Here is a 25,419-nt window from a genome sequence, read left to right on the forward strand (position 1 = left end):
TCTCGAACCTCAATGCCAAATTCTCCTCACTCAAACCCATGTCCTCAAAGATACCTAGACTTCTCGTTGAACGACTGTAGTACTCAGCCACAGACATCTCAGCAGTCATCTTAAAACCATCAAACTCTTCTCTCATCTTACTCCTCACATGCTCCGGTACAAACTCCTTCCTCACAGCCTTACGAAACTCCTCCCAAGGTATAGCAGGTAAGCCTTGGTTTGCATATATCTCCCTAGAACTCACTTTCACTGAATCCCACCACTTGCCTGCTGCCTCCCTCAGATAGAACGCGGCCTGTTCCACTCTCATCTAATCAGGACAATGAACCAAGTCTAAGATGTTTTCCATCTCTCTCAGCCAACTATCAAGAAGGTTAGGTTCCCCAACCCCCTTGTATTCCTTCGGGTTAAACCTCGCAATGTAAAGGCTGATTTTTGAATGATCAACCTCCTTCTCCTTATCCTTATTCTTGTCCTCATTCACTTTCTTTAGGGTCTCAGTAAGAGCATCCTGGTGCTCTAACATCTTAACGATGTCATCCACGGTCATAAGCTCAGCTCTCGCGTACAAAGCAGTTCTCTTGGGCGGCATCTTGAAACTATACATATATAAGAAAAGGGGTAGATATGAACATACGTACTAAACTTCAAAACACGAAGACGCGACCCCCAGAACCTACTCGATCGAGTTCCCAAACCCACTAGATCGAGTAACGGGCTACTCGATCGAGTGCCCCACGTACTCGATCGAGTACCCAAACTTCAGACCCAAACAGACCTTCTGATCTCTTACCTACTCGATCGAGTATCTAGGCTACTCGATCGAGTGACCCCTACTCGATCGAGTACCCCTAGTTACTCGATCGAGTGCCCCAAAACTCGATTCTGGACTCAAAATCGCAAAAAACCCACCCGATCGAGTCAGTCCCACTCGATCGAGTAACACTAATTCGTAAGAGCTACCCGCATGTTACGTCATATGCTAACATGTTAAACTTTATAAATCACATATTATATCATAACAATCATGCTACACATCTTTTCTATATCTACGAGATCATTTCATCATGCTATTAATTGCCACGTTGTAAAACATTCAACATGTTATCATTTCATCAACAGTTTCTATATATCATCACTTTTCTTTCACCTTCTCAACTTCCAACTTCGAACATCCAACAATCAACACATTCCATCACATTTGTAAACAAGTTAACCAAACACACATACAACTCGACAAACACTTCCCCATGTGACCGGTTCAAAGTTGTAGGGCGACCCCTGCGACTTTAGGACGTCTCCCAAGCCTTTGCACTAGCTCCTACAACTTTTACCCCGGGTTCATTTTAATTGACTCCCTATGTTCATTAAGTTCATTGGTTACAAGTTTCAGGATCGTCTCTCTGATACCATTTGTAACACCCCCATACTCCAAGTGCCTTACCAGGACCACTCAGGTATGAAGACATTACCATCTCGGTTACCCGAGGCAATGATAATCAAACAACAATAAAGAAACAACGTTTATTATAAATAGTTTAACGAATAGTTACAATCCATGAAACCAACTAAAAGTACGATACATTACTTCAAACCGATCTGTCTAACCGAAAAGTAAATAAACTAAAGGCTACAGCGGAAGACTCCTATCATCATGTCGTGGCATCCCAGCTATCCCAGTACTCATCTCAATACCTGCTCAATATCTGCTCACCATCCCCGAATGGATCACCGCAGGTTTACAAAACAACACCGGGGTCAGTACTAATCACACAATCAATATAGATAACAATAATAAGATAAACAGACAGCTGAACTGTCACACACACACACACACACCACCAACCAATTCCCATCATCTCAATCGATCGTCCTTTGGACTGGACCACTGCCGATGGGGGACCGCGGACCGTTCCCACCTAAGCCCCGCTCATCATACCGAGCGATAACCCTGTCCATTAATGTGCACATCCCCTTCCGTGGCGGGTTCCACGAAGGGCGAAACTAGGGCGTGAAGTCACTCCCGCAAGTGACCCCACTCAGCCGAGAACGCATCTCGAGAACCATCAACAACAATCACAACCACAAACACAGTATAATCATCATATCAAACAACCAAATACAGCACATCACCAATATCCCATTATGGGACTAATACTGAGTAGGAAATCTTACCTGGAAAGCACAACAAATGATCGAGACGGTATCAACAGCTGAGTCAAAAAGCCTCTTCTACGAACCCTCCTCCTATCATATAACACATAGAGGCTACACATCACATACTACACACAAAACCCCCAATCTCTAAATTAGGGTTTAACCAAACTTAACAAAACATTATAAAAATTGTATTAAAAGCTTACCCTCGACGCAAGGAACTCAACGATACGAATAACGACAAGAACTGACCGTCTGAACTCCGGGAATTGCTAAGAATGCGATTAGGAAGATGAACTGGTTGCTTTCTCTCTTAAACAGGGTTTTAGGTTTTGTAAAAGTGATTTAAAACAATGACGACTATGTTTAAATACCTTAATCGCATAATTAACAAAACCCGAGAAAACTCCCCGTAAAACCGGACACTCGATCGAGTACCCAAGGTACTCGATCAAGTACCCCCTTACTCGATCGAGTACCCCAGCTACTCGATCGAGTACCCAACAGGTCAGAAACTATTTTATTTCGCAACTTACCCTTACTCGACAGAGTAAGGGCTACTCGATAGAGTACCCCAAGACTTATAAATACGGAGTATTACAATGATCTCCGAGCTTCGGGACTTTGACGCGGCGGTGAGAGATCCTGGTCTAGACGAGTGGCTGCATCTGATTCGGAGGGTATGCTCCCCAATTTAATCAGCTTTCGTATAAGAATACACTTGTTTAAACTTATAAAATTATTGAGGATCCTTGAAATATAGGTTGCGCCATCCCGGTTCGTGGCTCTATGGAGGGTAGCCAACCGGCTACGGGCTACTGCCATCGAGGCACTTGCTGGTGGTCGAGGGCGTCGGGTATGAACCTTTCGTTTACTTCATTTTTGAATTTTCGAAATTCCTTTATTGCTTGAAACGATTGGCATGAGCCAATTGTTGCATTTGCAGGGGGAGCGTGACTTGGAGCGAGAGCTAGCTCAGTCCCGAGAGGAGACGGCTCGCCTGCTGAGGGAGCTAGAGGTCCGCGACACCGAGATCGCTGCTCTCGAGGCGAGAGTTGCTGAGCTAGGCGGTGACCAACTATAGTTTGTTTATTGTTTTTGTTGGCTGTACTTTATACATTTTGTACATTTTTAGGACCTTCATTTTGGACTTCCGGACTTTGTTTCGGGCTCGAGCCCTCAGTTTGGTGTACATATTCCCTTTTGGTTGTATATATGATGGCCTGAGTGCCTTTGCTGCTGGGTTGCTTTGTTTGTACCTGCAGGTTAGCTTTTGAACAGGTTTGGTAGATGACGGTTTACGCCGTCATGCTGCCGACATTTACACAGAAATTGCACATAAAACACATATTTGTACACATGGCCTAAATTAGCGCAAGACAATGACTCGAAAATGCAAAAATTTATCGAAAATGACCGGACGGTAGGGAGGGTTACCCCCTAAAAAAAGAAAAAATAGAAACATATAAGTTTGAAATGTGAAATGGAATGGGAGTGAAGAAAATTAAAAAAAGAAATGTGTAAGTTTGAAAATGAATATCTAAATTGGTGAAATAATTCCCCAAAAAAAGAAAATTAAAAAGAAATGTATAAGTGTGCTGAAATGACAAAAATGCCGATGTTGCCTCGAAATGCATGCCCGCGAAACATGGTAATTTGACGGATTTACCAAAATAATAACCCGTATGAATAGGAAATTATTCTTGGAGGAATTGGGAAAGATCCAACGCAGAAAATCACAGAAAGAAGGCTTAGGAAGAGGCGCAGCAGGAGCTGCGTCCCTTTGAAGAGGCGCAGCAGTCTGCGCTTTGTTTCTGATGTGTCTGTCCTGACAGACTTTAGGAAACAACTTTTAGTATAAATATAGACGTCAAGGGAGGTTTTATTCACATAATTCTTCCGTCTTTCTCTCGTCTTATTACATAAAAGCTCTCTAATTAAGCATACATCATGAATACTCTTGAAATCCGTCTGAAAGAGTGGACAAATGAGTTCTCTAATGTGGAGAAACACGATATGGGCGCCTATAATTTTGGATCGATCTTGAGTTTGAAGCTGATCAAGGTAGTCAAACCGTTCCTAGATGCTTGTCTTGATTATTGGGACCCGAATTATCACGTATTTGCCTTTCCTGGAGGCGATATTTGCCCATTTCCCGAAGAAATTGCTGCGATCGGTGGTTGGGACCCGGAACATTTGCCTGCTATACCCTCTACTTCTCAAGGGTATAAGAATAAGTTCAGAGATTTGCTTGGGTTGACAAGAGCTGAGGTTGACCGTCTTGTGACCTCAAAAGGAGGGCGAATGTTGGACTTCATCGATCGATTCATAAACAGGGCAGATCCTACCATTTCCTATGTTGCAAGGCGAAAGGCATTCAGATTTTGCCTACTGTATGTATATGTCCTTCAAGGGCATGTTGATGAGGATTTGAGAGGTGACCCTCGTTACTTGAGCTTAATTGAGCAAATGGAGCTGCGTAGGAGCCCAGCTTGCCTGTGTTTAGGAGAGATCCTGTTGGGGTTAGATAACAGGAAAGCCAACCGTGACCTTCCTTATTTGGGAAGTCCCATCATATTGCAGGTAAAAGAACGAAGCTTTTTTTTTTCTTTTTTTTTTCGATTTTTTGATTCAAATACCTGCGTTTTGGTAGGTCTGGCTTATGGAGCGTCTTCGATTGATCGAGCCCCCAGTTAATGTTCCTGCTTATCATGCTCGCTCAATTGCAATGAGGACTAGACTTTACATGGTGGACTTTACTCGAGTCTGCAACTATTGGGAGAACAACAGAAAAGTGATGATGGTCCCCTGATTAGATGGATCGTACCATGGTGGCATCTCAAATCTGTCACTGGAGTATCGTCCTTGGATTCTACCCGATCGGTGCGCATTCCTGGCTTGGAGTTTATGATATGCATCTTCCCGGAGAGGTTGATGAGGCAGGTTGGATTGAAGCAGACGATTCCGAAGCTTGATACCGTCCCGCACACTGCTATGGCCCTTACCACTGAGAGCCGAAGAGAATGGGCCATCAAATGGGCTCAAAGAAACGTGTGGTTCTTGAATTCTTCTGTTAGTTCTCTATGGGTGTCTGATTCCTATATGCGGTGGAGGAAAGCTACTACTCCGGAGGAGCGCGAGAGATTGAGGAAGCGCGAGCCTGTTGACTACAAGGTTCATGATGTAGAAAAGGAGAAAGAGAAGCATCTGACTGAGAGAGAGGAAGAAGCCGGGTTTTGAGTTGTTCATCCTTCGAAGAAACCGAAGACTTCTCCTGCCGTGGAAAAAGTGGTTGTCAAGAATGGCAAGGCAAGACCACGAGAGAGACCGTTGGTGATTAGGTCTGAAGTGGCGCAAGAGCGTCCGACTTGAGGTCGAGACAAGAAATATGATAAAAATGACAAAGGCAAAGGGAAAATGGAAGAATAGCCCGAGTCATTATTATTATTATTATTATTATTATTATTATTATTATTATTATTATTATTATTATTATTATTATTATTATTATTATTATTATTATTATTATTATTATTATTATTATTATTATTATTATTATTATTATTATTATTATTATTATTATTATTATTATTATTATTATTATTATTATTATTATTATTATTATTATTATTATTATTATTATTATTATTATTATTATTATTATTATTATTATTATTATTATTATTATTATTATTATTATTATTATTATTATTATTATTATTATTATTATTATTATTATTATTATTATTATTATTTTTATTATTATTTGCAATATGGAAGGTGGGGTTTTTAGAATCCTAGCCTCTTTTTTTAGCTTTATTTCTATTATGTAGCGTATTATTATTATAAGAAATGAAATAAAAGAGGTTGATTGGTTATGAAACCGCTGGGATTTTCTATTATTATTCTTGTCGAATTTCAAATGCATATGCAAATGTCCTTCTATTTACATTTAAAATAATGAGTTGTATCCTGTGAAGGATTGCCTACGTATTCATTTAAAAAAATGAAATCAAACCCTTACGCGTAGTTCAAGTAAATATAAAAGAATAATTGTTCTAAGCAAGAGCTTGTAGTGAACTAGAAAATAAGCATGAGCTTTTTACTTACTCCTAAAGTGCAATTCAATTTATTTGATGATATGAGGATGACAAATTGTCAAAATGCAAGAGCAAGGTGACGTTAGTTTTATTTAGCTTGACCAGTGGCCGTTTATTTTGTGCCACAGGAGTGACACGTGGGGTTACGCGAGGCGCGTTTTGTTCCTATTCTAGGCATAGTAAGGTTTCAATTGGTCGAGGTTTGTCGGGTTGGCAAATTCATTCCCATCTAAGTCTGTGATCCTAACCGCACCCCCTGGAAGTATGGACTTGACTAGAAATGGTCCGGCCCAGTAGGGTTTGAATTTCCCTCGTGGATCGACGGTAAAAGAGCTCTAATTGATTTGAGGACCAAGTCTCCTTCTTTGATGTTCCTTGGCTTAACCCTTTTGTTGAAGGCTCGTTTCATACGTGCCTGATATGTTTGCACATTATGTAATGCGCGCAATATTCGTTCATCCAGGAGGATGAGTTCTTCATATCTATCTTTCTTCCAATCGGCTTCTGGGATTTGACTTTCGAGTAAAATACGCAAGGATGGTATTTCAAGCTCGACTGGTTGTACGGCTTCCATGCCGTAGGTCAAATAGAAAGGGGTGGCCCCAGTGGGCGTCCTAACAGATGTACGGTATCCCCATAAAGCAAAAGGTATCTTGCTTGGCCAATCTCGATAGTTGTCAATCATTTGCTTGAGGATTGTGACAACGTTCTTGTTTGCCGCCTCTACCGCGCCATTAGTTTGTGGTCTATATGGCGAGGAGTGGTGATGCTTGATTTTGTACTTGGCTAGCAATTGCTCAGTCTCAACTTGGAAATGTGACCCATTGTCACTAATGATCTCATGTGGGAAACCGTATCGACAGATGATGTTGGTTTGTATGAACTTTGCCACGTTCTTGGCTGTGAGACTAGAGTAGGAAGCCGCTTCTACCCATTTGGTGAAATAATCGATTGCCACTAGAATAAAACAGTGACCTCCTGTTCTGGCTGGCGTGATCTTTCCGATGATGTCAATTCCCCAAGAAGAAAATGGCCAAGGAGATGCCATTGTATAGAGTAATGGAGGAGGGACGTGTTGTACATTCCCGAAGATTTGGCAGTTGTGGCAATGTCTGACATATTTGATGCAATCGGATTCCATTGTGGTCCAATAATACCCCAAACAAGTTATTTTCTTTGCCATCATGGGTCCACTCATGTGAGGGCCACATTCTCCATTATGGACTTCTTCCATCACTTTCCGTGCTTGTGAATGATCAAGTCAACGTAGGATTACACCAAGAGGTGTTCTTTTGTATAACTCTCCTTGCATGAGGACGTATTGGGAAGCTAGTAAGCGTATAGCGCGTTGTCCCCTCTTGTCCATATCCGGTGGATAGGTGTCATTGAGTTTGAAGTTCAGGATTGCTTGGAACCAAGGTTCCTCTGTAATTTCTTGTTCATCTGTGATTTGGTGCACGTAAGATGGTTCTGACCGTCGTTCGATGCATAAAGGCATTTCTACCATATTATCCGGCATGTTAATCAAAGATGCAAGTTTTGCAAGAGCATCTGCAAATTGATTCTCTTCTCGAGGTAAGTGTAGGTAGGTTACTTGATCGAAGAATTGGACTACTTGGTCTATTCTGGCTTGATAAGGTGCTAGGCTTTCACTTCGAATTTTCCAAGATCCCGTAATTTGGTTGATGATCAAAGATGAATCTCCATATACGCGAAGATTCTTGATGCCTAAACCTACTGCTGCTTATAATCCGATGAGACAAGCTTCATATTCTTCCGCGTTATTTGCCACCTCGAAGTCGAGTTTGACAGATATTGGTGTATGCTCTCCTTCAGGAGAAATGAGCAACACTCCTATTCCAAATCCTCTCAAGTTCAATACCCCATCAAAATAAAGGTCCCAAGAGTCTACATCGGTTTGGAGTATATCTTCATCCGGAAATGACCAGGTGTCTATTGTTTGTGCATCATTGCGAAGAACTCTGCAACGGCGCACCCTTTTATAACTTTTATAGGTACATACTTGAGATCGAATTCTGAGAGCATCAAGGTCCATCTTGCTAGGCGTCCATTGAGAACGGGTTTCTCGAAGAGGTATTTGACAGGATCCATTTTGGAGTATACTTTAACGGAGTAGCTAAGCATGTAATGACGTAGCTTCTTCGTTGCCCACACAAGAGCGAGGCATGTCTTCTCGAGTGGTGTGTATTTGCACTCGTACTCCAAGAACTTCTTACTAAGGTAGTAGATAGCTCTTTCTTCTTTTTCTACGGTTTGGGCTAGCATGGCACCCATGGCTGTTTCAGTTACCGTGAGATATAAACCAAGAGGTTGATCTCGTTGAGGTGGCATGAGCACTGGTGGCTTGTCTAGTATCTCCTTGATTCGGTCGAATGCCTTCTGACAGTCATTATCCCACATGGTGTGATCTGTTTTCTTTAGCTTTTTGAGGATAGGTTCATAGATCATTGTGAGTTTCGATATGAATCGACTTATGTATTGCACCTTACCTAGGAATCCTCTAACTTCTTTCTCTGTTTGAGGTTGCGGCATTTCGATTAGGGCTTTGATCTTGGAAGGGTCTATTTCTATTCCTTGTTGGCTAACAACGTATCCCAGGAGTTTACCAGATGTTACCCCGAATGCGCATTTCTGAGGGTTGAGTCTCATGTTGTACTTTCGTAGCCTTGAGAAGAATTTGCGAAGTTCGCAATGTGCCCCTCTCTATCCTTGGACTTGACAATCATATCATCTACGTATACCTCAACTTCGTTATGCATCATGTCATGTAAGAGCGTAGTTGCGGTGCGTTGATATGTAGCTCCGACATTGATTAACCTAAATGGCATAACCGTGTAGCAATAGGTGCCCCATTGAGTGACGAAGGCGGTCTTATGCATATCTTCTATGGCCATCTTGATCTGGTTATATCCTGTGTGTCCATCCACGAAGGACAATAGCGCGTGATCTGCTGTGTTATCCACCAATATGTCGATATGTGGTAGAGGAAAGTCATCCTTGGGACTTGCTTTGTTTAGGTCTCTGAAATCCACACAAACTCGGATTCTCCCATCCTTTTTGGGTACGGGTACTATGTTAGCTACCCAGTATGAGTACTCGGAAACTTTGATGAACCCGGCTTTGAATTGTTTGTCGACTTCTTCTTTGATCTTAAAAGTCCATTCTGTCCTCATTCGTCGAAGCTTCTGTTTTACGGGTTTGAAACCTGGTTTAATCAGGATTCTATGTTCTGCAATGTCCCTATCGATCCCTGGCATGTCTTTGAAGGACCAAGCAAAAATGTCCTTGAACTCGTGTAGGAGGTCTATGAAACTGGCCCTCTCGGCGGGGCTCAAGGTCGTCCCTATCCTAAGTTCTTGGGGTTCTAGTTCGGTTCCTACGTTGATGGGTTAAGTATCTTCTATTACTGGTCCCCCTTCCCCCTCTTGTAGTATGTAGGGAGGTATTTTGATAGAGTTCGGGTCTGGGTCATCCTCATTATCATCGTAAACAGAATTGCATTCAGAATAACATAAAGAGTAAGCAGAACCTGATTTATTCATATTAAAATTTGAGAAAAGTTGAAACAAAGAAGCCATATGTTCTGTAGTCAGTTGTAACACCCCGATTTATGAAGGAGCCTTTAGCAAGACATTCCCTAATAAACCGGACTGTTACCATCTCGGTTTCCCGAGGTAGTGAATAACAAATTAAACTCCAAGGCAAAATATATAATTACTTTAACTTAATTATTACAAAACCTCTTTTACATCAAATTACAAGGAACTAACATAAATGAAAGTGAAAGTCTTCTAAATGATGATCTAGCTACTAAGTCTTCGATCCAAGATCTCACGCCCATCAAGCTCCCACCTATCTCATAAACCCGTCAAGCCTGCTCCCCAATATTTGGATCGTCACAGGTGTTCACGAATACACAGGGTCAACCACGAGGTTGAGTAGGGAATACAATGAAACAACAAAATATGATATGCATGCTCCTCCGTCACCACCATCTCCATCTCAACTCATATCTCATAACCCGGAACACTGACCATACCGATCCCGGTAGACTATATATCGACCGTAGCCGATCGCCCACTCGCTTGTTGAGGACACCAGGGCAAGTCTGCAGAACCCGCCCGGGCCTTATCACAACATCATCTTCACCACACCACATCACCACAACATCCTCCATCTCCAATGCATAAGAATGCTCAAAAGAAATTAATGCAACACAATATATATATCTTTGAACTGATCAATCATAAAATCATGCCGGTTACCAAATGTTGTGATAACATACTCAATACGATCAATTCAGTCAATCACCTTCCAGTATATGAATCATAACGTAAATCAACAGCCACGAAGCAAGTCAACGTTCACATTTTGGTCATACGAAACACAAACAAGTCAACACAATTCAACATCAACGATAATAAGTCAAGTGTATTTCCCTACCTTTTCGCAATCCAAACACACACAAGCAATCACTTATGATCCTTCACTTATCCATCACCTACATAACATAATTATGTATAATTACCATCTAGTCAGTCAATTAATCATGCACATAACCTAGACTTATCATAACTTAATAGGAATATCAATTTAAAGAACAAACACGACTTTTCCTGATTTTCCTGCTCATGGCAGACTCGGTATAAAATGAATAACTAATTCCAGAAAATTTGAATTGATGCAAGGCCAATTGAATTGGAACCCCATGAGTCTTAGTTACAATTTATATCTAACGTGTTTTTCTCAAATTCCAAACTTATCAAGGGTTTTCAGACTGATTTCCAAAAACTGACAGAAACCGTCGCATAAAAAGTATTGATTCATAAAACGAGTTTGACAAATGATTCTTAAGTAAAACCAACGCCTAACTCATCTAAACTCTTTAAATTAAATATATGAAAAAGACCCAGCACCAAATCAATATCTAAATTATGTTTTAGAAGTAATCTTTCAGCCTCTACTGATTTGCGGACTTTTTAGATAGACGTTCACAAATAATTTCTTCAGGAAAAACTACACGGTGAAATGCTACCAATTTTCACAGGCATAAACTAGGCTTGGAATAAACATGAGTCTCTTCTTTAACTTTTTGAATCCCACGGTTTAAGACAGGTAAAACACTCAAATAACACAGACCAACGAATCTGTAAATTGCTGTAACTATTCCATTCATTTATCTCATACAATTTATAATCAAAAACCCCCAAACCAATTCTAGGGTTACGAAAATTATCCCAATACTACTATAATATTGCTAATAATTGAATAAAGAGGTAATAGGATAGTCTACTTACGAAATAGGATGAGAATAGGCTGAGAAATCGCCTCGCAATTCCTCACGCGGCTCCCTTCACACACGGCTCCCTCATCTCTCTTTTCTCTCTTTTCTCATGGTTAAAATGAATATGGTGATAGGGAGATTAGGGTTTGGTTAGATGGGTTATACATATAGGATAGGTGCTATTAAGACGATACGGGCCTAGCCTAGTTAGATTAATTAAAACCCGAGTCACATAATTACCCGAGTCACAAATACACTACACGACCCAGCTGGTAACTCGGCCTAATATAATATCATATTAAAATATCGGGTATTACAGTCTACCCTCCTTAAAAGAAACTTCGTTCCGATGTTTACCCTCTCTACTAACCAACGCAAACGAATTATGAAACGCATATACAAAAGTATGTAAGGCACCCACCAAATTGAAAATTAAACGCAGTATTACATCAGTGGCGGTAAGGGGACAGCCGTTGGGACATTTCCCAAACTATTGTTGCTACTTGATGCTAAGCCAGGAGAAACAAGGGGAATGGGAGTGACGACAGGAGGAGACTCTCTAGGGACTTCTCTAGACTCCGACTTTGACTCGAACTCATCGTATTCTGGTTCTCCTTTGAACATCTCTCCTTCTCCCATAGTGAGCTTGAAGAGTCTTCCTTGGTTGTTTGTCCACTTGATCGACTTTCTCCATCCTTTCTGTTGATTCGAGCTAGTTTCTGTGATTAATGCGGTAGGGTTGAAGTGATCGTATTGAAGTATCATGGTAATGATCTCATCCTGCACGGCTGTAACAAATCGATCTTCCCCAAACAGTAAGCTAACAGCTTGTTCGTCTAAACAAGGTGCTTGACGAGTTTTGACAGTAGGAACCGTTTCGGTGGGAATAAAGTAGCAATCGTGAAAGATCTCGATTCCGGCTAACTTCCTTTCGAGATAGTGCCAAGGTTCGGGAAATCCATGAAAGAGTTCTTGACTTCCTTCCCTAACAAAGTATCCATTTAAGGTAGGGAGATAGGGTCGCATTTGGATTCCCACGTTCTTACGGTTTTGAACTTGGGCGAGCATCTCGAGAGCTTCCTCTTTAGTGGGTTTGTACCCTAATCCAAGTGGTATCATTTGTGAGCTGCCTTCTTTGTAGGGTGCAAAGGTGTTCTTTCGGATTGAATTCAAAGACATTCCCGAGAAGTATCCCTGGGATTTGAGTATGTGGTTGACCACCAAATTAGAGTAGGGATTGAAGTATAAAGGTGCCAACTCGCTTTCTATGACGTTTATGCTATGGAAGCCCCCAAGTTCATATACTGGATCCGCAAGTACTTGATTGCTTGACCTCTTTTCTATTACTGCCTTGATGGGTGATGAAGTGATTGTCACCACTTTACCATCTAGTGGGATCTTGATCTTCTGGTGGAGGGTGGATGTCACCGCTTTGGAAGCGTGAATCCAAGGTCTTCCCAGAAGTTTGTTGAAGGATGCTTCAATGTCGACTATTTGGAAGTTGACTTTTCGTTCGATCGGCCCCGTGGCTATGGTCAGGTTAACAAGTCCTACCACTTTTCGTCGTGTGCCATCATATGCGCGAACACCTTAGTTGGTAGGGGTCAAATCCGACTCTTTCATGCCCAGTTTGTATGCCGTTTTCAAAGGTATAACGTTAACTGCCGAGACATCATCTACCAAAGTCATTGTCACATTCTTCTTCAAGCAAATAAGAGTGATGTGAAAAGCCAAGTTGTGATTAGCAGCAAAGGGTGGCAAGTCTTCATCCGAGAAAGTAACAGGGTTACTTAGCTTTGGTGATTCTTGGAAGACCAAGTTGACTACGTCATCGGGTGTGGAATTATGTGCCACATTTAGCTTGGCCAAGGCTTGCAGTAAAGCTTGGCGATGTGGGAATGAGCTTGCAACTAGTTTCCAGACTGAAAGATCAGCCTTTGTCTTCTATAGTTGCTTTAGCAAATGGTCAGTAGAGGTATCTTCGTTATCATTTGGTGTGGCAACGTTGGTTGGACCATTCGCTATGGGACCATTTTGAGAAGTGTTTTGGTATGGACGTCCCGAACGGGTAAGGTGGTCTACATCTTGATCCTCACTATTTTTGACTATTTCCTCACTAACTTTGACTAGGTAGTGTTCAGTGAGATACTCATCTTCATCATCGTCGGCCCACACTCCATTGATAGTAGCGAGTTCTCTCATTCTTATGATTTCGGCCTCCAATTGGATAATTTGGTTGACTAGTTCATCAACCACGGCTACTACTTCTTGCATTGTAGCATTTTGCGAGAAACTTAGTGGCGCATGTTCTTTGGGTGTTGCATGAGGATCACGTAGGGTTGCCACTATGCTCTCTAGTTCCGAGACTTGCCTATTCACACTCTTTGCCCATGCGATGAAATCGGTGATGGTAGGGGAAATGGTGGAGTAGTTCCCTTCACTCTCTATTGCGTGGATTTCATTTTTGACTAGAGAAATGAGGTGTGAACAATCTAAGGTAGATTCTTCACTTGTAATCACCAGAATTCCAAGAGGATTCTGAGTGTTGTTGGGCTTGCCTCCAGGCGGTATTGGTAGGCGACCGTCTTCAATCATGTCTTGAAGCACATTCTTTAGCTTGTAATATTTTTCTGTATCATGTCCCTTGCCTCTATGATATTCGCAATACGAATTCTCGTCCTAGAACTTGGATTTCTTTTCTGGTTCGGGCGTAGGGCCTATGGGTTGAAGCTTACCCTGTTTCATCAGTCTCTTTAGAGCATTAGAGTATGTGTCCCCAATATTAGTGAATTTTCTTGGTGGGGTACTCTTCTTAGATGGCTCGAGAAGGTTAACTTTATCAGTCTTGCTAGTAGAGCCGTAAGAACGACTTGTTGAGCCTTGATATCCACGACCTACCGTTTTGGACAAGGGCCCTTTACGGATGTCATCCTCGATCCTTGTTCCTAGTACAGTTAAGTCTTTGAAGGTCTTAATGTTTTGGTACCTCAAATGACTCGCATAGATGGGCTTTAAATTGTCCACGAATTTTTCAACGAGGGTAGCTTCATCTGGACGTTCAACAAGTTGGGTATTAGTCTTCCTCCACCTACTTAGGAAGTCGGTGAAACCTTCTTTGTCATTTTGGGTAAGAACCTCTAAAGTGCGCATGTTGACTTAGATTTCGGCATTATCCGCATATTGCTTAGCGAACTCAATTGAGGCGTCGTCCCAGGTAGCAATCTTCTTGTGCTCTAGAGAATAGAACCATTGTCTTGGGATAGTGTCAAGAGATGAAGGAAAGATCCTTAAGAACATCTCGGGTTTAATGCCTTTGATAGACATGTAATCCTTGAAAGCAAGGATATGGTTCAAAGGGTTTTCATGCCCCTTGAATTTAGGGATATCCGTCATGTTGAAGTTGGTTGGCAATTTGGAGCTCACGGCCTCATATTTGTGATTATTTTCCCTATAGATATTATCCCCTTTGAGATACATCAATTGTTTCTCCAAGTATTGGAGTCGTTTCTCAGCTGTAGTCATACCTAAGGGAGGGTTAACCTCATGTGCTCCCATAGGAGGATTTTCATTCCCGAAGTTATTCACAAATTCATCAGACACTTCACTTTCTCGAGGAGGAAACCTTGTTTCCACAGTATATATTCGGCCCTCGATTGTGTCGAGGCGATCATACACTTGGTCTTGAGTGACTTGGAGACGAGCTAGCGCAGCTAGGATTTGATCATTACCATTCAGGGGTTGGTTGTTGCTCACGTCGCTTGTGTCAGGCATCTTGGAAACTGAACAATAGATCGATGACGAATCAAAACACGATCGACCATTCTAGCACACTTACTTGGAAAAAATGTTTTGACTTGTAGAGTGGGAGTGTGCCACTCGTGTTAAGTGAGTTTTTGAGGAAATGACAAAGTTTGAAAATGATGGTCCTAGTCAACTGTAGTGTAGTTTTAGGAGTGGACTCGAAGTGAGGTTTTGAAATGGGCTTTGAGGCCCGAATTTTGACTCGACAATTAGACAGAGTTTTGACTGGTTTTGCGCTAATATTGGGCTTATGTTTGAAATTTTTACATTTTGAAAGAAATTTTTATTTTTACAAAAATGGTCATGGTTTTGTTTAGAAATGGTGATCACATATGGTACAAGCATTTATACAGGCATTATAACGGGATGCTGAGTGAATTTAAAAGGGTTTTGGCTTAAAGGGTGGGTTGCCATACCGAACAATCAAATCCGGGATCTGTGGAGAGGCTCGTACCAAACAAGAGTAAGGCCGATTCCTAGTCCATTTCCTCGAGTAGTGAAAGTCCTTGATACAAACAAGAGTAAGTACCTTGGTATGGATGACGTCAATCGATATCCATCCTTAGGCCCAAATAAGAATTTGAACCATCTAGACGGGACGATTGGTCGAATGGGTTGGGTTGGGCCTAGAAAGGCCGAATAAAACGGTCTAGGAAGACCGAGTTATGAAAATCGACAACTATCTCGTATAAACTTTCCCCTAACCTTGTTCAAGTTTCACCCTTGGCAACACGTAGGTGTATGATCCCCAGCAGAGTCGCCAAACTGTGGACGCGGGCCCACAGGGGCGAAAAGCGAGCAAGCTTTTCTTGTGCATTTGTGGAGTCGCCACCAATTTATTGTGGAAAATTGGAAACCGTTCGAATACCTCGTGCCATGTCAAGACACAAAGTAGTGACATGAACACCAAGAACTCGTTACCCTTAGCATTCTATGGCTAGAATGACTCTCGTGGATGCCAATAAACACGGATGTTCACAGAGATCTGGAGTAAGGGGTGAGGGTACGTATTAGGAAGCTCTTTTGATTGAACACCTAATCCCGCCCGCCTCGATAGCGGCCTCTACTAATGATTAGGAAAATCGTCTATACTCGATATGTTGTCGATTATATGCATGCAATGCAACATTCATTAGATTAATCCTAGCATGTGAGAATTAATACTAAGTCGGTTATCACGTAATTTAACATGCAATTGAGTCGAAGTAGGAATTTAAGATCGATTACATGTGAGAGCATACAAGCAATACGATAAAAGAAATACAATAAAGAAAATTACAATAATTACATTGGATTAATTGATTTATGTCGAAAATACATTTAAAACGGATAATTTTAGAAAAGAAAGAACAAATAAATAAACAGATTATTAGGTGATAATACGATTAATAGTAAATTAAATACGTAAACTAATAAACTAGGTCAAGGCAGAAACGGGAGTTCAGAGACAGAACTCAACCAGAAAGCAGCAGAGAGCTGCGTCCTTTGAAAGAAGCGCGGCAGACGACTGTCTGTTCTCTCGAGCTTCGCCCGGGCTGTGAAGCCGGAATTGCAAATCATTAATATTCATTGGTGATTTTAAATGCTTGATTATATTATTTGACTCGGATGGAAGTGGTTTAAAAAAATTATTTACATGTGATTGAGGTCATAAAAACGACAAAACATGGATAAAAATTAATTAGGATAAATTATTTACAAGATTAAAAGATTAATTACAAATACAAATTAAACAAACTAAACAAATTAATTAGGTTAAAGACGAATTAATGATGGCAACGATAAATAACGAATGAAAATATATCAAAGATGAATTCCAGAGACTCAATATGGATGAATCGAACCTCTAAAAACCCGAATTGATTTAAATGACGAAAACCCGCAAATATGGATTATAAGGGATTTAAGTCGGGATGTTAATGATGATAAGTTATTAATGAATTACAGGTTAAAATTATCATATTAGAATTATTGTGTTGAAAGAAACATGAACAATTGAAAGCAAAATAAAACATACAGACGAACAAAAGACGAAGGAAGAAGAAAGGAAGCAAGACTGCGCGGCCCTCGGGAAGAGGCGCAAAGCAGTGCTGCGTCCCCTTCGAAGAGGCGCGGCGATTCTTTGCGTCCTTTTTCTCGACGTTTGTCTCCTGATAATCCGTAAAAAGGGTTTGAAATAAGGTTTTACAAATCAGTTTTAAGCGTATTTTCGACATAAATCTTACAATAATGATTACAAAAATAAAGAATAATAATTAAAATAGAAGGATTTACACCCTCAAACTTACATGTTTGGCGAAACGAGATTGACTAAGTTAACGTTTAGTGATGCTCGACTCGAATGTACGACGAAAGTGCCCTCTTAGAGGAATTAAACAGATTGATTAAGTTGATTGATGTGGAGTTGGTCAAATTGTTGGTCATTTAAAATGAGGCTGGTACTCAGAAAGATCCAAGCTTACGTGGTCGAAAGTTCAAGCACGTAGACGCCAAAAAGTAAGAACGTGGTCTAGAATGCAAAGGGAGAAGAGAAGGGCGGACACTCGCGTGAGAAATATGTGAGACCGAAGGTCTCTATTTATACTAATCACACGACGGAAATTAGGGTTTTCGGAGAAACTTTGGAAATGAATCTCGAAAAGATACGAAAAATACGCAGAAAAGGATTGAGGAAGAGGCGCAGTAAGCACTGCGTCTCTTGGAAGAGGCGCAGCACCTGCTGCGTCTTTTCCTCAGTGGTTTCCTCCTGCGGAAGAAAGATTTCCGTGTTTCTATTATGGAAGAGCGGATTAATCTTATTTCCTTAATATTTTATATGATAATTTCGGGATATATTTTACCAAAGATTAAATGATTGGAAAAATATGGAATAGAAATATCCGGAACATTCCAGAACATTCTGACTCGGCATTTTAAACGGTTATTAGAAAATGAAGACGGTTTTTGACCCGGACTCCAAATGTACTCTAATTACTGTCAAAATGACCGTATCGGCGCGTAGATGACGACTATGAGGTAGACACAAGTGTTTGAGCGATCACTTGACGATAAACTTACGAACTATCACAAATCGTTCCGTGTACCAAACATGCGGCCCAATCATCACCGGGTGGTTTGCGGGAGGTGCAGAAATGAGGTATCTACACTTATACTCTCTAAACCTAGACTATAAATACAAAGGTAATCTTAAAAATAATTCATAAAAATAAAAGAAGGAGATTTAGGAGACGGAAGGAGCAATTAAGCGATAAAAGGTAAGATCGTCCTAATTTATGTTTATATCGTCGTAATCAATTAATCTATCGTATGAGCACCGTATAGACCACCTTGAACAGCATCGTTAACCTTAGTAGTTACCTTTGACCGTCGTGGTTCCATTAGGACCAACCGTGACCACTGTTGACCACCGTGGGTGGCGGAATTGGCGTCTAAAGAGTGGTTGTCGTGAATCTTTAAGACGGAACTTGTACCACGTGTGTTTTATGAATGGTTGTGGGACCTAAGTGGTTGGTCTTGTTGGCGGTGGGCGGTCCTAGTGGTGGTGTCGCGGTGGTTGCAGGTGGTGGTTTGTATGGTGGATGTCGGGTTGTAGTGGTTGTGGCGTGTTTATGTATTATGCGGGTTTTGTGTCGTTTTTGGTGGGTCGTGGGTTGTCGTGAGTGGTCGTGGCAGGTGGTGGAACCACTGTGGGTCAAGGGAGACCACGGTGGTTGTCACTGGTTGTCGTGGGGTGGTGTAAGGTGGTGAGGTTGTGTGTTGTGTTTGGTTGTGTCGGGTTTTGAGGGGGCTGTTTAATTAGGGCGTATGTTTGTGGGGGTGCTGGTGGCGGTAAGGCTGGGGGTTGGTGGATGGTTAAGTGCGTTGTGGTCCAGGCTGGTGGTAGATGGGTTGGGCGGTGACGGTGGTGGCTTGTGGTGTCGGGTGTAGGTGAGTTTATGGTGGTGGTGGACACGGTTTTAAAATCGTGTATATGGAGGTAATTTGGGTGTTTGTGGCGGGTTTTCCATTTGGGTGATTTGGGTTTTGTAATTCAATTGGGTTTGAATATCGTAATTCTCTAATAATAGTAATAATAAATAATTAAATTGAATAACAAATAATAATTAGAATGTAATAATTAATAATTGGATGAATTATTAATATGTTAGGTAACGGATTGTGGAGAATTTATAATCAGGTTCGTCTGCTTTATTATTTGGATCGCTTTAAGTTGCGTAATTGGAATTTCTTGTCAGGTAGGGATAAATCCTACTCAACTTTCGTTTGTTATTGTATGGTATGGTGGATGATATACATTGAAGTGAATTGTTTTCATATTGATATTGTTGTTATTATTGGAAGGGAGAAATTATATTATATTATATTGTGTTGTTATTTATATTGTTGTGGACGCGTAATTATGACAAGGTGAGTTAATTGTTATCGTTGATTATGAATATGGAATTGTGATAAGAGGTATTGCAGTCAAATGTACATTGTTGAGGGAGTTTGTACTCTGCGGTGAACAGTAAAATTTACGTTGTGAGGGAGGGGTACTATTACATAATGGCGGTACGTTGTTAAGGGAGGGGTACCATGGTAATATGAGCATGTTGTTAAGTGAGGTGTGCTAAGTCATGAAAAGGAGCACGTTGTTAAGGGAGTAGTGCTATGTGTATGGAATTGGATTGTCTATCGTATGTTCTTGTTGTTAGTGTTTATTCCTACTTGACCTCGTGGTTGACCGTGTATTCGTGAACACCTGTGATGAACCATAAATGGGGAGCAGGTTTGACAGGTGCTTAAGATTAGCTGACTTGGGACCTCATGGGGATGTGTGAGGACTCGGCCAGTTTACCTAGAAGTCTAGATCATATAGCATAGTGATTACTTTATTTATTTCCGCTGCGAGTTGTAATAAATTTTATATTAAGTTTTAGTTTGGTTAAGTTGTATTAAACATGTAATCGCTAAATTTTATTTAAAGTACTTTGGTTTGTTGTACTTTGTTATTCACTACCTCGGGAAACCGAGATGCTAACGCTCTCATTTACTTGGGATGTCTAGCTAAAGGCTCCTGAATAAATGGGGGTGTTACAAAAAAACTCATTTCCCTTATCATTTTATGTCTAGAATGACTCTCGCGATACCAATGAACACGGATGCTCACATAGATCTTGAGTAAGGGGTGAGGGTACGTATTAGGAAGCTCTTTATTTGAACACCTAATTTGGCCCGCCTCGATATAGGCCTCTACTAATGATTAGGGAAGTCATTTATACTTGATATGTTGTTGATTATATGCATGCAATGCAAAAAACATAAGATTAATCATAGCTTGTGAAAATTAGACTAAGTCGGTTGAACATACAATTTAGCATATAATTGGGTCGAAGTGAAGAATTACATTTATTTACTTGTGAATTGTCAAGCAAGTAGTCATACAAGTAAAACAATAAATAAATAAATTAAAAAGGAATATTGAATTTACGTTATAAACACGCTCGAAAGATTTAGAAATAAAAAATAAAAAATAAAAAGAATTAAAAAGAAACTAAAATATGTAATAGGTCGAAGTATGGTGATAATAAGGATAATAGTCGGTTTAAAGTTCCTAATCTAATCCTATGTCGAAGCGAGAAAGAGATCAGAGGCAGAAACTAACCCAGAACAGGTGCAGTATCTGTTGCGTCCTCTGGAAGAGGCGCATCAGTCTGTGCGCCTGTTCTTGAGCTGGATTCTGACCGTGAAAGTCCTACCCGTGGATTATTAATGTTCGTTGGTTGATTTTAGTCGATAATTTCTACCTACAACTCAAAGGAAGTGGTTTAATCTGGTTTTATTTATAGAAACTTATGAAAGGTTAGTTGTTCAGATTACGTGACGAATTATACAGCGATTTTATAGCGATTTACGAAGTCGCGTTTATAAAACATGAATGAAAGATGTATTTAAAACAAAGAGGAAAATTAAAATATGGAAAATAAATAAAACAGAAACCCTAAATCTTGTACAAAGGCCGAATGTGAGAGATTCGATATAAATAAACCGAAACCCGCAAACTCGTGTTTGATTTCACGATAATTGTGACACCCCGCGATAAAGCGGAAAATATAACTAATAAATTAAAGCGGAAATTTATGATATTTATAAAACTTTTTTTACTACTAGTTAAAGATTAACACGCGGGTGCCAAAAATGAAATGAAACAAGTACTACAATAGACAAACTTAGGTTATTACAACCCAAGTCTAGAAGGCGGGGAAAAGATATCCCACGAATAAACAAATAAAGGGTTTCTAAACTAGAAAACTAAGGTCCAAGGGTTTAGTTCTCGCTAGCCCACACGTCTTCCCCCACGTAAGCGTCTTCACAACCTGTCATTCATGTAAACATGAACACCACAGCCAGTGGGGAGTAACTCAAGGTTCTCCCAGCCACAAAATGTCGAAACACGGATATACAAGAACATATTAGAACATCATAAATATAACCATTTCATGCAAGCACTCAGACATGAGACTAACATTCAAAACAGGAGTAGACAATCATAGATAAGGCATATGATACATCCAACTTTGAAAACCAAACAACATACAATACATGAAATAGGTCTACTAACATCACATAATAAGCAAAGCATCCGGCTCAGAGGCTACCTTTAAAGCATGTCCGAGACACAAGTCCTTAAGTACCTTGGCTCAGCGGTTACCTTTAAAACATGTCCAAATACTACAAACAAGTGCCCGGCTCAGAGGTTACCTTTAAAACATGTCCGAAGCACAACACATAAAGTATCTGGCTCAGCGGTTACCTTTAAAACATCTCCAAATACTACAAACAAGTACCCGACTCAGAGGTTACCTTTAAAACATGTCCGAGGTACAACAAACAAGTATCTGGCTCAGCGGTTACCTTTAAAACATGGCCAAATACAACAAACAAGTGCCCGACTCAGAGGTTACCTTTAAAACATGTCCGAGGCACAACAAACAAGTATCTTGCTCAGCGGTTACCTTTAAAACATGGCCAAATACAACAAACAAGTGCCCGACTTAGAGGTTACCTTTAAAACATGTCCGATGCACAACAAACAAGTATCTGGCTCAACGGTTACCTTTAAAACATGGCCAAATACAACAAACAAGCACAACAAACAAGCACATAGAACGGGATTATTAATGTCACATTCATACTTATGGCTTGCATCTCACCATAAGTACGGATGGGAACATCAATCCCGACGACCTTATCACAACTAGAGGGCCTATGGCTCACCCCTAGTATCCGATAGGACCGTGACTCAGGGACGGGATGATTAATGTCACATTCATACTTATGGCCTGCATCACCATAAGTACAGATGAGAACATTACTCCCGACGTTCATACCGCAACTAGAGGGCCTATGGCTCACCCCTAGTATCCGGTAGAACCAAGACTCTCACAACCGAACAATACTAGACATTATCTAGAGTACGACTCACTACAAGTAACTACTTATAATAAATATTTCATACTTGTATTATATTAATAAATATTCCACTTCATAATTTAACATGCCGGCTAAATAAAATATAATGAGCGATAATGAGTAATTTACGTTAAATGAAATTACGGAATAAAATATAACTAATAACAATTGGGTCATTCGTAACTCTATACCATCCTATAGGGTTAGCCCAATAACAAAGAAATATGGTTCAGTCCAATTACGAGACAAACAACCATGGCCCAATATCAAGCATGTAAACCAGTCCAATTATCACACTAACACCCATGGCCCAATCAAATATATAAAGCAAGCCCACTTTTTGGGTTCTCATAAACCCGACCCAAGCGCTCATTTTGGGACCAAAAATTAAGACGGAAAAATAATAATTAAATAACGGAATTCCACGAGTATAAATCATGAGAGGAAAAAAATATATGAATGAAGATATTTAACGAAACACGTTATATATATAGCATGAGTCGGAAATTTGAATGATTGAAGCAAACGCATGTTATGCCAAACAAACTACCAGACACAACTCAAAGAGTGGACTTTGGACAGTCACAATCACGTCCCAACCACCCACCGTGACAAAGCTAGACTGTTGCCCAGGCTAGCCGTGAGGAAACAAGCCACGCAGGCCCCTGCCCAGTCCACAAACAGCCACCATCTCACTCCTAAAATAGCCCAAACAGCCACCGAAACCAACCAACTCAGTCGTGCAACCACCAGTCCATAAGACGAGATTACAAGCTCCAAACATAACACAACCGCGTCCATTAAAAGGGCACCAATAAATAGCGGGGAAAAAATTCTAACATATGCTCGAGACGGAAGTAAAAGAGTAGTCTACCCACAATCCAACACTCGACATGGACCACAATGACACTTGGAATCGTGTCAAGTCAGCCATTTAGGGTACTTATAAGGCGGATTTCTAAGCAAAAATTGAGACGGAAATTAAAGATACTATTTCGTGAATGACCACAACCGGTCTACACCCAATTACTTCTCAGTACTACCCTGTAAAACAACCCACCTAGCTCTTAATTCGACTGCTAACACAGAAGACGAAACCGTCCAAGGGGACTCAATCTAAGACGACAATTGAAGCAAGGTTAAGACAGAAATTATCATACACATGAGGAACAGCACAAAGGGCCGAACTTTGTTAAGCAAGGGCACATAAAACGATACATAAGACGGAAATTTCGACATTTATCAAGTAACCTATCACCGTTACCTTATAACTTCCTCAACGAGCCCGATTTCCGACTCAAACTGCTCCGGGTCTTCAAATCCTTCATCAGAGAGCAAGAAAAATGGATAAAGAAGCTAAAAGACGATACTTTTATAAGACGGCGAAAGACGAAACCACCACAAGAACGAGACTTTCTTACCTAGAAAGAAGGAGGAAGGGACGAGGAAGCTAATGGTACAAAAATAATGGAGTTTGGTTGAGAAGTAAGGGAGGAAATGGAGGTTGAAGGAGGCGGGGATGGGTGTTTGTTGGTGCTGCTGCTGAGTGTGGACATGGGCCACGTCTCGGTCTGTGGATTTGGGCCACCTGCACGCCAAGCCAATCTGTGGACATGCAGCGGTCTTTTGAAAGCCACGCTCGGCGGCGTAAAAATGCTTTCGACCGGATCGTTTTAGATCGGTCGGTTTCGTCTCGGTAAGGGTCTCGAAACGATTAGATATGTTCGGAGTCTCCACCAAGCATTTGTGGGATGCTTGGAACCCGTTCGAAATCCACTTTATACCTCGGTCAAATCGAAGCACAAAGCAACGTTTGACATAGGTACTAAAGATAAGGAAATCGTCCCTCTTTAGCATCCTATCTCTAGAATGACTCTCGTACGCCCTGGATAAGGTCGTCCACTATCCAAAGTTTCTGAGTAAGAGGTGAAGTTACGTATTTGGAAGCCCTTTAATCAGACACCCAATCCCGCCCGCGGTAGCGGCCTCTACTGATCGATCTTGGTTGGTTGAATGCAGAAGTTGATAAAACAGTTTAAATGCATGAATGCGCATCCAATAATTTAAACCTAACATGTGAGAGCTTTCTAAGTCGGTTGATTTAATCCAAGTATCAAGTATAAGATGTCAAGTTGGATTAATGATTGATTTGCATGCAAGACGAAAATTAAACATCCATTTACCGTATTAGGTTTAGGGTGCATAACGTGATCCATTTGTCTTAGTAAGGCATTTCGCAAATGTGATTTTGAATAAACAAGTAGTCATCTGATCCGTCTTATATCCGGGCTAACCGGAGTCGGGATCATCCTAGACTAATGCTGGAAATGGAACAGGCCCTGTACCAGACGGCTATATGAGGCGCGAGCCAGCCGGCGATACAAGGGGCCTCCCCTGGTTCTGAAAATGAGAAAGAAAAGGCCTGCTTGAGGCGCGGGTCAGCCTACGGTTATATGCCGTATTCTGACCATTTAGAAAACGTTGTAAAATGTGTTGAGAAATGGGTGTTTGAACCCGGTTTGGTTTGAAAGGGTCTCTTAGACCGCATTTGTTGATTTGAAGAACTAGACTCGAATAATCATCATTATTTTGATAATATTCGGT

Source organism: Silene latifolia, chromosome 3, assembly GCF_048544455.1.
Source record: "Silene latifolia isolate original U9 population chromosome 3, ASM4854445v1, whole genome shotgun sequence".
NCBI lineage: Eukaryota > Viridiplantae > Streptophyta > Magnoliopsida > Caryophyllales > Caryophyllaceae > Silene > Silene latifolia.